This window comes from Equus caballus, chromosome 4 (genome assembly GCF_041296265.1).
Source record: "Equus caballus isolate H_3958 breed thoroughbred chromosome 4, TB-T2T, whole genome shotgun sequence".
Lineage (NCBI taxonomy): Eukaryota > Metazoa > Chordata > Mammalia > Perissodactyla > Equidae > Equus > Equus caballus.
In genome coordinates, this window is record NC_091687.1 from 20,560,075 (window position 1) to 20,573,180 (window position 13,106).

General features: G+C 46.5%; 1 protein-coding gene across 4 annotated transcripts in view; it reads right to left on the reverse strand.

The window, feature by feature from the left end:
* The window catches only part of GRB10 (growth factor receptor bound protein 10), a 205,153-nt gene that overhangs the window by 152,827 nt on the left and 39,220 nt on the right, over window positions 1-13,106 (reverse strand). The window lies entirely within an intron of this gene.

Below are 13,106 nucleotides of genomic sequence, written 5' to 3' on the forward strand. Positions count from 1 at the left end.
CCAAAGTTGAGAACCACTGCTCTCATCTCTTTTATTTACAATTATTATTCTTTTATGATGTTTGCAAGGAGAAAAAAACATTAGGAGAAAATTGCAGGAAAGCTTTGAAGAATCATGTCTCCCTTCCTGGGGGCTGGGGAGGAGGTGCCTACCACCACTAAGCCGTTTGAAGTGAAAAATATAATCAGTTACTCAAAATGCATCACTGAATCCTAAGGGCTCAGTTCCCAACTGGAAGCTGCACCTGGTATGTTTTCTGCCTTTTAAAAATGTATTATTTTTTTCCTATGCAAATATAAAGAATCCCTTTTAGAACACCAGTTTTCCCCTTCCTCCACAAGGCATTGGTGGGAGGGGGAGAAGACACAGGAGAAAAGGCTATTTTAACTACCCGCAGCAAAGAACGACCTCATCATTCCAAACTGCACGTTTTTAGGCCCGACGGTCCAAATTTGACCATACGTGTGAGAATGACCTTTGATTTTATATTCTTGGTATCTTGTAAGAGACTTCTTTGGAACATTCTATTCAAGTATCCAAAGTACCTTACACCTAAGGTGATTTGGTCAGCCTCCTGACAGAAAAGGAGTGAGACTTTCAATGAACACATGATTTTTCAATCTGCTCGGATGGTCTGAAATGCAAGTGGAAGTGAGAGCGCGCAGCTCCACTAAACAGAGTCCCACTCGAAGATGGCCACACTCCTGGTCTACTGAGTCCTCTCAACAATCCCCTCTGGAGACACTTATTGCCCCCACTCAACAGGCCAGGAGACTGAGAGTGAAGGGAGCTTGCCTGTGGTCACGCACGCCGACTAGCTGTGTAGTTAGTCCTTGGGCTCTGCCCTGCCCAAATCCAGAGCCCAGGCCCTGAGCTAAGATGCAGACTCCCCAGGAACAAGATTCCTGTGACCCAGGAGAGGCCAGTGCTAGACATTCATCTTCATTTTCTAGCTACCCTCACCATCTGGGCATTGGGGTCTGTGAGATGGGGTCTCCACTTCTGCAGTGGCTAATACAAAGGCGTAGAGGTCATGACTGCTAATCCAAGTCCCAGAGGCTCCCTTAAGGAATGCCCCACTGACTTGAGGTACTCATCATTAGATGAAGTCAACAAACAACTGAGCAAGGATGCCCACAGAGAACAGCCCAGGCAACACACAGGCAGAGCGGCCTCACATCCTCCCTCATAAATGCATTACCAAGGAAAACAACACTGGCCCTCTGGTCCTGAAAACAGAGGAGTGGGGGGTCAACACAAACCCCACATACAATCCTTTCCATGTCGCATTCACAGAAGTAATAAGCATACCCCTCCATGATGGCTAAGCGTATGCAGACAACAAGGACAAGACAAAACTCACATTTGTGCCATGAACCCTAGACATCTCTGAAACCTGTAAGGGTGACTGTCCCAATTCCACAGATGAGGACACAGACTCTGAGATGCTGGATGACCTGCCCAGGGTCACACAGAGAACACAGGACCTCATGGACAAAGAAACCGCATGGAATCCACAGGAGGCCAGCAGACCTGAGAGTCAGAGAAAACGAGGGATCAGGTGCTCTCCAGATGAGGGCAGCCTACCTGGGCGTAACCAAGGGACACAAAGTGGGGAGGATGGAGGAAGAAGAAAAACCATTATAATTTTAAATTTCAAATGTGCATTACTTACATATAGATCTAAAATTCAGGTCCTTTTAAAATAATTTATTTTTGCTGATATATTTTTTTAATACATTAAAAAATTTTTTCCACTATTGGTATCATTACTTACGATAATCCTTGATACTTGAGTTTAATGAATTATTACAAATTACTTTATGCCTTTGTTTGCCTTCAAAGGGACAGATCTTTGCATGTCCAAACTATAAAAACAGAAACAAAAATTAACAGACCAAATTAAGTCAAAAAGGGGAAAATTACCATGATGACACCCACACTGCCAACTGCACCCCCAACGCCCTAGGAGCACTGTCTTCTCGAGGGAACGAGTGAGACAGATACCAACGAAAAACATACCACTCGGCTTTGTCTTTGCTGCCTATAAATCTGTAATTTGTAACCTGTATTCTGCAATTGTTGGGAAAATGGTTCAAACTTTATGACAAAAATTAAGGGTGCTCTATCAAATAGCCCTTGGATTTAAACACTTTACAAAATATACACACTCCAAAGTCCTTCTAATCAACAACTAATAGTAAAGCTCTTGCCCCTATAATAAAACCCAGGTCACTGATGGGGGACTTCCTTTCGTCTAAAACTTGAAAAAAGTCCCAAGAAATTATATCTAAATCACATTTTCCAGACTCTGGACTACGATCTCTGGGTAAACTATAAAATACTGAAGGTGGCGGCCTCAGATCTCCTTAAGCTCACTCTCTCGGCCGATCTCATAAAAGGCCTGCAGTCCGTCTTCCTGGTCAGTCCCCAGGGGCAGCACTGGAGCTGTAAAAACTTCGGGTCTTTGGTGCTTCGGAAAATGGGACATGGGAGCCAGCACCCACCGCCCCACAGGAGCGACACAGCAGCAGTAACGGCCCTGAATTGCACCCGGCTGCTTCACTGCAGAGCTGCTCACGGCAGCAAAGCACTGGAAACAATCAGACAGCCTGAAAACAGGGGACCGCTTGGATTACAAGACTGACGTAGCAACAAAGGAGGAGGTGGCTGCACATGCAGGTGCCCCGAAGCGTACGGGGGTGAGGGGGAGCCGGGAGCAAAGAAAAGAAACGGGGCAGCGCCCTCCATGGGGAAGGAGACACCCTCTCAGGAGGGCACCAGCAACCAGCAGCAGGACTGCCTTGGGGGGGCCAGGAGACTCGGGGAATGGGGGCTCACTTTTCACTGAAGACCCTTTGGACCTGTTAAAGCACATGAATTCTCCATCCAAAAACAACTGAACGCGATCGCTCTATTTTAATTCTTAAAAGAAGTGATGCTGCCCTACCTTCTGAAACTTTGCCATGATCGTTGGTGAATTTAGCAAAGTTCATCCTTTTTTTTGGCTCTCATAGCATCAGACTCCTATCAACTACAGGTCAGAAGAGCAAGCCTCGCTTCTGCCACCTCGGCAAAGCAGTGAAAAGCAAGATCAGAATCTGAAGTGCATGTCAGAGGGGGCTGGGAATGCAGTCATGGAATATAGTGCCACCCTCACAATACTGGGAAAGCGGACCATAAATGTGCTAATGAGCAGTGTGTCCTGTGTTTAGGTATTTCCAACAGTTCTAACGAGCATAAATGTCAGTCAGGCTTCTTCCTAAATTTCACAGCCCTTTCAATACATCAGGCTACACAAAGTGTGTAATTCTATGATCCACCCCCACCCCCGCCCCTCCCGTGTTCCCTCCCTCCTCCTCCACCACCTTGATTATTTTGGGGCAAATAAACACTGATTTTTTAAGTCTATGAATTCAGTGTTTCACAGATTCACACTCAGCCCAAAGCCCTGACACGTGAGGCCCCTCGAAGCTCTCGCTGGGGAGACATCATCTTGGCCTAGAAATGTTCCAGGTGTTCAGTCACACCTCAGCTCTGGAGAAAGCGAAGTGATCCTAAAATGAACCATCTGTCTCTAAGCTACATTATCACCCAGAGTGCCCCCACACACCAATCCACCGAACCCAGGCTGAGTGACTCAGGAAAGGCAGTCCCACATAACTAAGGCACTCTCCTGGATGGAATGATTCGGTATCTGCTCTTGTTCACGGCAGGAGATGTACTCAGGTTTACCTAACACTTACTGTCAGACACGGGGGCTGGCAAGGGAGGGATGTTCCACAAGACCGCTGTGCGTCCCTCCACCAGGGACCGGAGCCTGGTCAGCAGACTTGAAAAAGCACTAGAGCTAATGGTCAACTTTCATCCACAGTGTCAATGATGAATACACAGTCAGTGCTGCAAAGTCTCACATTATTCTTGACTAGGATACAAGGTTAAAGGCTACCAGGTTACAAGACTAAACAATTGAGCACTGATCACGGTCTAGTTAACTTAATGTCACAACGCTAGGAGACCCTACAACTCCAGGGCTCTTACTGCCTCCTGCTTGATTTCCTAGCGGCAGCCTTGAATTTTAAGCCTCATCAAGACATGTCCATTGTCCTGTTGTTGTTGCTTTAAGAGTCCCAGAGTAGGAGATAAGACTGGATCTATTAGATGAGGTTTTGCTGATGTTTCAAAATAACCTGAATAAATTCACTTTAAATATATCAATTTTAACTGAAAAATAAAGTCTTTCCTGGTAATCACAACATTTTATCCTTGGTATATCTTGAGTAACTCACAAGTTCCCTCTGAAGAGGCAATAAGCTATATAGTGAAGCGATTTATTTTCTTATGTTCCAAGGATCAGGACCCCACTGAAATAAAAGAGGAGTCCACTCTGTCAGGTCACGAGAACACCACTGCCACGCCACTGAACTATGCTGACACTCGATGGCCTGTGCCACATAAATGAGGACAGTGGTAGCCACCAAAACACGACCTTCAGAGACCTCCCTGTGGTTCTGCAAATCTTACCATTTCCCCACAACAATGATTCCCCCTCTTTTGCTATTACCCGGACCCTCGCCCCATACTCATCCAGGCAACCGGGCACTTCCATGCTGCAGCAGCCACAGGTCAGGTCTCAGTCCTCAGGAACTGGTCACCTCATCTTCAGCTCACCCCTGCCTCCCGGGACCTCCAGGAGGCCACCGTAACTGCTATCCTCCTCCCTCACTGGGCCCCTTTCTCAGTCTCCTCTGCGGATGACTCTCCAACTCCAAGACCTCTAAATACTGGGGGATTCCAGCACCCGCTTCTCAGACTTCTTCCTGCCCTCCCGCCCTTCCTCCCCAGTGAGCTCATTCATCTTCATCACCGTAGACATCACCGAAAGCTAGAGGCTCCCTCGTTCATGTCTTTACAGACCTCGCCCCTGAAGTCTATGAGCACATACCCAACTCTCCCTGCCCATTGCCACTTCGCTGTTCCCTGGCCTCTCAACTCGAAGTCCTGGTCATCTTCCCCACACTGCTCCTGCATCTCAGCACATGGAAACGCCCTCCGTCCACTTGCTCACACCAAAGATTTTGATGTTGTCCATGTTTCCACTCTCTCTTCCATACACCCATCCAGTTTCCCACTTCTCCCCTGACTGCGTCCAGTCTAAGTGCACGATTCTGCAACCTGGTCTCTCGGCTTCTCTTCCTGCCCATCTGCAGCTTTCTCAACAGAGAAGCCAGAGTGATCTTTTTATGACCCATGCGCTCTGCCCCTGGCCACACACTTAGGGTGACCCCACCTCTCAGAATTAAATCAATGCCCTCACAACAGGTCCTCCACCCCCAAGGCCTCTGAAGGGTGGAGAGGGAGGGAGGAGGAGAGAGAGGGCAGAAAGGAGGCAGAGGACACAGGGGGAGGACGGGAGGGAGGAGGGAGGTGGAGGAAGGAAAACCGAGGGCCTTGAGAAGGTGCAGCCAAGTTTGAAAAGTGTTCCACCCCACTTCTGCTGAGAGAGCCACAGTGCTAGATTAAAGGCTCAAAAAAGTACGCGAGGAAAATAAAACCATTTGGCTCCATATAAAGCCCAAACTTATTCTACTATGACGTTCTTTCTGTTTCCACAGACTTGAAAGGAATGTCGGAAGGGCACCAGCCTTCTGCTCCATGTCCTTGTTTCCTCCTCAAGAGCCAGAGCAAGGGAGCAGCAGAGCCGAGGCCAGGTTGGAAGTCCACGCCCACCGCAGCAGGACCAGAAGATTCCAGGTCCCTGTGATGCCACCTGCCAGGTGACCATGAGAGTGAGATGAGACAGAGTCAGTCAAGGATAGGGCCCCCCTGATGGGGTTGAGGGCGTGGCCGTCCCCCCACTGTGTGTTCTCACCTCCTTCACATTTTCCCCTCAGGATTTCTCTCTAAACGCTTCAAATCTGCTTGAAAGACTGCCTTCCTATATAACTTCCAGTATTTTAAAACAAAGCCTATATTGACCCCAGTTAAAATCCCTCCAGTCTAGATACAATCTAATCCTGAATGTTATAGGATAACTTATCTTTCTAAGGGTTCAGTCTATAAGAGATAAGCTAAATGCAGGCACACAACTTACAGAAAAGAGGACAGGAGGAATGGGATGTCTTATCTCTGCAGGCTGATGAGAACAACACTGTACCCTCAGGGCGGGGAGGGAGCAGATCTGCTTTAACAAGGGAGTTTATCACCCTTCCCATCCTTAGTGGGGCCTGGATCCAGATTAATTACCAAAACCCTGGGTCAAGATGTTCCTCCACTCTGCCTCCCCTCTGGAGCAGACCTCTCAGCCCATGACAGGCAGGTGGGGGGCTGCCCTAGAGTGGCACAGAGTCTGGGTGGAGCAGCACAAACCAGGAGGAGGTGCCTGATCAATCCAGGAAGCCTGCTCAGACCCCTGCCCAGGCAGGGCCTTTGGGGAAGTTGGGACACACCTAATCCCGGGCCAGGTGGGAGGGAGGCCCAGACATCACGTGCGTGCCTCACAGCACCTGAGCCCATGGCCCATGGGCACCACGGGGCAGCAGTGCTGGTAGTGGATGCAGAAGTGACATTAGACAGTAGCAGACACTTAACCGTAAATTATCTCATGTGGGTCAAGTGTTATGCAGACGGACATTAAGTAGGGCAGCTGTTGTCAGGGAAAGCTCCGTGGTGGGTGTGGGGGTTGAGCTTGGAAAAGTGGTAGAAATTAGGGAGAGGTGGAGAAAGCAGGTGGGGGCAGAGCAACAAAACGATAGAGATGAGGGAACATGGGATACTTCGGCAACACAGGATGAAGCCCCAACGCCAAGGCTGGGGGAACTAGGAGAAAACACCCAGGGTACCAAAGCCAGGGAAAAGAGCCCCTTGTTGGACATTTACAACGGACCAGGTTCCAAGCTGTGCATCAAACACAGACCTTTCTCCTTCTCCTTCTTAACAGCACCTAACATGAGGAACCCGTGGTCCAGGCTCTCAGCAACACTGGCATTTAACACGGTGGCCGGGACTGGGGCCTTGGGGCCAGAGCCCACAGGGAACAGAGGCTGGTCAGGGTGAAACACGATGATATCCATTCTGGCCTCACAGACTATAAGATAAAACAATTCTGGTTTCAGGGACAGGGTGAGACCCACCCCAAAAAGGGGAAAAGCTTCTAGGGAATTTCCTTCAAAAACATCATGGGAAGATGTGCTAAATATTGGAAAAACACCTCGTTTTCTTACCCAAAATAGGCTGAAGGGTCTACACTCTACAATCTAGATGATGCTAAAGATTCCTCAAACTCCGAAGTTCCAGATGTTTACAAACATACTAACCTATTTTGTATGAAATTTGAATTTTTATTACGAAATTCTTTATTGTATAGTCATAAAATGAAATTTTAAATTGTTTTGTTTCAAAAAAGTAGACATATGTCTACTCTAGCCACAGTAGTCCTACATTATCAGAGTCATTATAAATAATCACCAGGAGTTTTTCTTCTGAAGTTTGCATAATTTGCAGGATCTGTCATTTTCAAAGCAACGTTTTTTTTCCCCATTGGCTCTAAAATCTGCAGTAACTAAGAAAGTACTCATCTCCCGATGAAGTCATCCACATCCATCACACACCCTCTGGACCCTCAGACATCAACTCGTTTGTCTATGAAGTAATTCATCAAAGAGAACCCCTGACAGCACAAAGAAAAGAGCACCTCTGAAATGTTACCCTCTTCTCTCCTCCACCCTCTTTTCAGGCCTACAGCTCTGTTATTTCTGAAAGCATGAAATGCTCTAAATGGCGCTATTCAATCAGAGCTTGTACTCCTTATCATAAATCTCATTGCATGTTATTACATTCCTCCATCTTCCCTTAATTGAGACTGTAACTTAAAAAAATTAATCCTCCTTTCAACTTAGAATGGATTGTAACAGCCTGTTGATTCTGCTGCTCCCTCAGTAATATTGCTGCCAGGCTGCCCCCCTTTCAGAAAGAGCAAAGGAAAATCTATTTCTTGAAGACAGTTGGAATGTCTGGCCTACAAGTCACATACAGCAACACAGAGCAGCCCTCAGGCAGCTCTCAGTAGAGAAGCACATAAAAAGCTCCCTCTGCTATCTCAGGAGCTATATTCCCTTGGGAAGTACCAAGGCAGAAAGTCCTTTGCAAAATATCAAGGATGGCCACACGCAACATTTTGGTAGATGTTGCTCTGAACATTCACATATAAAACTTAGTTGAAAAGTTGAACGAGCTACCAACATTGGTTATGGACCAAAGACCAATAAAAAACATTTTTAAAAAAGAGGTTCCCTTCCTGCATCTTGCATTCTACCTAAGCAGGTGCACACACACAAGTTTCCTTTGCCATTCTTCTTCCATGCCTCTATTTCAGGGCAGTCCTGTTCCACAGAAGCTTCCATGACTACAAACACGTTGAGCCTGGTAAGAGTTGCTCTTGGGGTAAAACATCCAGAAGTGCTAGAGTATGCTATCCACAATTCTAAACAACCGACAGCAGATACAAACACGTATAATCAGCACGCTTAGGTTCCCCACCCCTACTCTTCAATATTTGTGAAATCAAGCCATTCCCATTGTCAATGCCAGAAGAGCTACATTTTTACATCACAAAGATACCCAAGTTCCCAGTCTAATGACGCTGGCCACTTTCACAGGAGGACAAAGACAGTGGACATCTTAGATAATGAATCACCCAGGCCCTAGATTCAGCCTGCAATGACCCCCAAGGTCCTGAGGTAACTCACTAATGACCAGCATGGGCCCTCCGAGATCATAGTCCAGGCTACCCGAGAAGAAAGGTAAGTCCGCTGTGCTCCCAGGAGTTACCTTTAACCATCTAAAACGTGAGTAAAATCAATAAAATAAGGGTAGACTCAGAGGATCCACAATGGTTTGGTTCCTGACACCACACATCAGACTCAACAAGAACTAACCAGGTGTTGATCCCCAGGCACCTAGAGCTTTGCCCTGTAAGACAGACCTCTAGCTCTTGATGCTTTGTCCACTGCCTCGGCTGGCCTGGGACATTGTCTTCCTGACCAGTCCTACCCCTGCTCTCCCAGACCAGAATGCAGATGACAGGCAGACCCACAGCCATGCCCCAAACCAGATGTCCAGGACACCAGCAGGAGGAGACTGAATCCAGAAAGGAGGACAGAAGGAAGGACACGGCATTCCTACAAGCCTAGAAAGAGGCAGTAAAGAAAGCAATCTACCGCAGCTGTATTCAAACAGCAAAAACCTGGAAACAACCCAAATGTCCATCAATAGGTGGATGGATGAACCAGTTGTGATGGGTCTATGCAAAGGAATACTACTCAGCAATAAAAAGGAGCAAGCTGTTGCTACATGCTTCCACTTCAGCACAGCTCCATCTCAAAATAATTATGCAGAGTAAAAGAGGACAATCAAAATACATCAGTTCCCTTTAGTTCCCTTTATGTAATACTCTAGAAAATGCAAATTAATCTGTAATGAGAGAAAACAGATGGGTGGAAGGGTGGGAGAGAAGGACTGCCAAGTGGCAGGAGGAAACTTTTGGGGGTGATGGATTTATCTTCATTATTTTGATTAAGGTGATGGTTTCATGGGTGTGTACATGTATCAAAATTCATCAAATTGTACCTTTTAAATATGTGCAGTTTGTTATACTTCAAATTGTTTTTTTTAAACAAGAAAACAATTTGAGGGAGAAGAGGATATCAAGGGATTTGGTGTGACTAGAACAAGAAGGGTCGATTCTCACTATCTGCAGTAGCTATGTTCTGAATTAGTGAATACTGAATTAGCGAATATTGAACCTCTGGCCCTAGGGGAAATACAGTTAGGTTTCTATGAGCTTCTGGTCGCAACATTTTCATCAATCAATTAATATTTCATGTGTTTTTGTTTTTTTGTGTGTTTCTGTTTAAAAACAACTTAATATCTATACACAATTGATTCGTTAACATTGAAGTTTGGCCAACGGCACTATAAGCCATGCCTGAACAAAGCTGACCTAACACATATATGTTTTCTGTCAGGCGTATTACAACCTTCTTATGCCTAGGAACAACTCAACACTATGCTTTTGACAGCAAAATCACCAAGAAAAAGCACAAAAATGTGAATGATGTAGCACCAAATAGACTGCAAAAGGACACATGTTTACAGTTGGAGAGCTGAGGTAAGAAGGAGAGCATCAGCGTCTTGCCCAATCTCATGTGGGAACGTGCAAGTCAGGCAACTCAACCTCTCTGCCACTCTGTGCATGTCTACAAGTGACTGCAAAAGTTCCACGAGTATGGATTTTGGAGGTGCAGATACATTTTAGCGAGTAGGCAACTTCACAGATATGGGGTTGGTGAATGACGCGAATGAACGGGACTTCTTTGTGCCTTGGTGCTCTCATCTGTAAAATGGGGCAAGGGTGTATCTACTTCACAGGGCTATTGTGAAGATCACAAGAGTTCACGCGCAGACTCACTCACAACAGCACTGGCACTATGAGTACAACACACGTCAGTTATTGCTGTCATTGTCATTTGTACGGCCATCGGCTCATCTCTGCACCTCCTCTTTCCACAGAGCGAGTACTCTGTACTGCTGTCTACTTCCCCACAGCAGTGCCCAGCATCTGTGGACAGGGGAGGATGGGCCAGGCATCACTCCACCAAGTTCTGTGACATTGGGGGCATCACAGAGGGGTTGTACCTGAGCTGAGGCTGCTTGGTTTGGACCCCTACGACTTATCTTAAATAGCATGCTAACTGCTTTTTGCCTGCAGAACACTTTCTCCGAATTCAACTTTAACATTGTCACTACTTAAAAACACTCAGCTTCAAGAAATACTGCCCATTATCTTATCCCCAAAGTTGTCAGCAACTTATCAATACTTATGAATATTTTAAGATGATTTCAGTTCTCTTGAGAAACTCTCATTTTAAGGATACATTGGTAGTCACCAAAATCAAGGCACCAACATGTTCTGAGTAGCAATCAGCTCTTCTCCCAATTCTAATGGACAGAAATAATGGCAACAAATAGCTGGTTTTGGTTTTGAACAGGAGAAGTATGGCAAAGAGATGAACTGGCAACATGAAAAGAAATAAGAGACTGATTAGTTATCAGTCTTTGAAAGATTACTGAGTCCTAAGTCTTCCAATTTAGTTAAGAGCTGAAGACTTAAAAATTGTCCGCTTCACTTTAAAAACACTTAGACTTCTAACAGGCATTGACAGAATTCTGACAATTATTTTCATCTTTTGGCTGAACCTCATAAGGAACCAAATAATCATTCTCTACAGCTCCTTCTAAAACTCAACCACCACGAGCCAGCCCGGTGGGGAGTGGCTGGGTCCGGTGCACCCTGCTTCAGCAGCCCGGCTTCGCAGGTTTGGATCCCGGGTGCAGAAACTACACCACTCATCAGCCATGCTGAAGCGGTGACTCACATACAAAAGAGAGGAGGCACTGATGTTAGCTCAGCAACAATCTTCCTCACTAGAAACAAACAAATAAACAAATAAACTCGACTATCTTGTTCCCAGCAAAAGATTTTGAGCAGGAAACCTTAAAAGCCAAGTAAAGATTTCCAGTTCTAGCCAAGATGGAGTAGCCATGATGGACCTCAAATAACAAGAAGCAGAGGAAGACTCGGAGAGGTAGAAAGAAGGAGGCAGCTGCCTGGGGACATTGGGACTTGAGGAAGAACGTGGCAGTGAGTTCCTGGGTTTCCTTATCATCTCCCACAGACCTCAGACAGGGCACTACAGAAGTCTCCAACCAGGAACCACCAACAGGCTGGGACAGGAAAAGTTCCAAGACAGCACGTTCCCACCACCAAAGGACCAGGAAAAGGGTGGCCAAACAAAACTAAAAATCTTTTGGACAATACTCACCCTACTCCAGCCAAACACCATTGGAAAAACTGCTCACACCCACCACGGTTTCAGCAGGCCAAGTGGAAACTAATTTTCCACCCCTCTCCTAGCCCCCGACTTGGCAGAAGCAGGTGGCCACACTGGGATCCCTCCTGGGTGGGGGGTGGGGGTCTGCTGGCCAAGCAGGAGCTGATCTTCTCCTACTCGGTGGACGCGGACACTCAATTCTTCTCCACTGGGGAGCTTTGCTTCCACTCCTCCTGGCATCATGAAGGGCACCATGGGGTGAGAGGTGGGGTTAACTGGCATTTCTTCCCCGTCCTCCATCTCCCATGCCAGCAGAGCCCAGTGAGGGGAGCTCAGTCTCCCCTCCAACTTGGCCGCAGGAGGTGTTGCTCTGGGAAGGTATAAGTGGGGCCAAGAAGGAGCTGAACTTCCACCCAAACTGACTGTGACAAGGTGTTTTGTGTCAGCCCTCCAGGTGGTGTCTGCAGGGCCCAACAGGCAACTGACATCTACCCCTACACAGACCTATGGCTAGGCCTCAACAGGAAAACTGCCTGCTAAGAAGGTTAAACAGGATCCAAAATCTCTCAACATAAAACCAAGATGTCCAAAATAAAATGAAAAGCACCTGTTGTACCAAGAACAAAGACAGCCGCAACTAGAATGCGAAAGAGAGTCAACCGATGCCAGCACTGAGATGACTGGGGTTGGAATCGTCTGACAAGCATTTCAGAGCAGCCATCAAAAAAATGCTTCCAAGAGAATCACAAACACTCTCGAAATAAATCAGAGCAGAAAAGCTACATCTTTAAGTGACTCACAAGTAGGGTGGTAACAGTATTTTTCTCCCTTCAATCTTAGACTACTGATTTTTAGATTCTCTGTAGCAGGGAGTAACCGTTCTAAGACCTCATTGTATTTGGACCCAACGATTGTATTTGGACTCACTGTATTTGAATCATTCCATCAGATATTTATTGAGATCCTGCCATGTGCGAGGTATCATGCTGGCTGATCAGGAATACAGAGATATGCCCCATGATCATTGCTTTCTGGTACTTTCCAGTGAGGGGAAGAGGCATATGCAACATCACTGTATCAGGGCATGAGAGGTCAAGTGCCCAAAATGAGGTATGGGCACTCCAGAGAAGAATACAAAATGTCTGCCAAAAGAGGAAAGTGCATTGTTATAGAAACCTACAGACGAGAGAATGCCAAGAAAAGATGGAAGATACG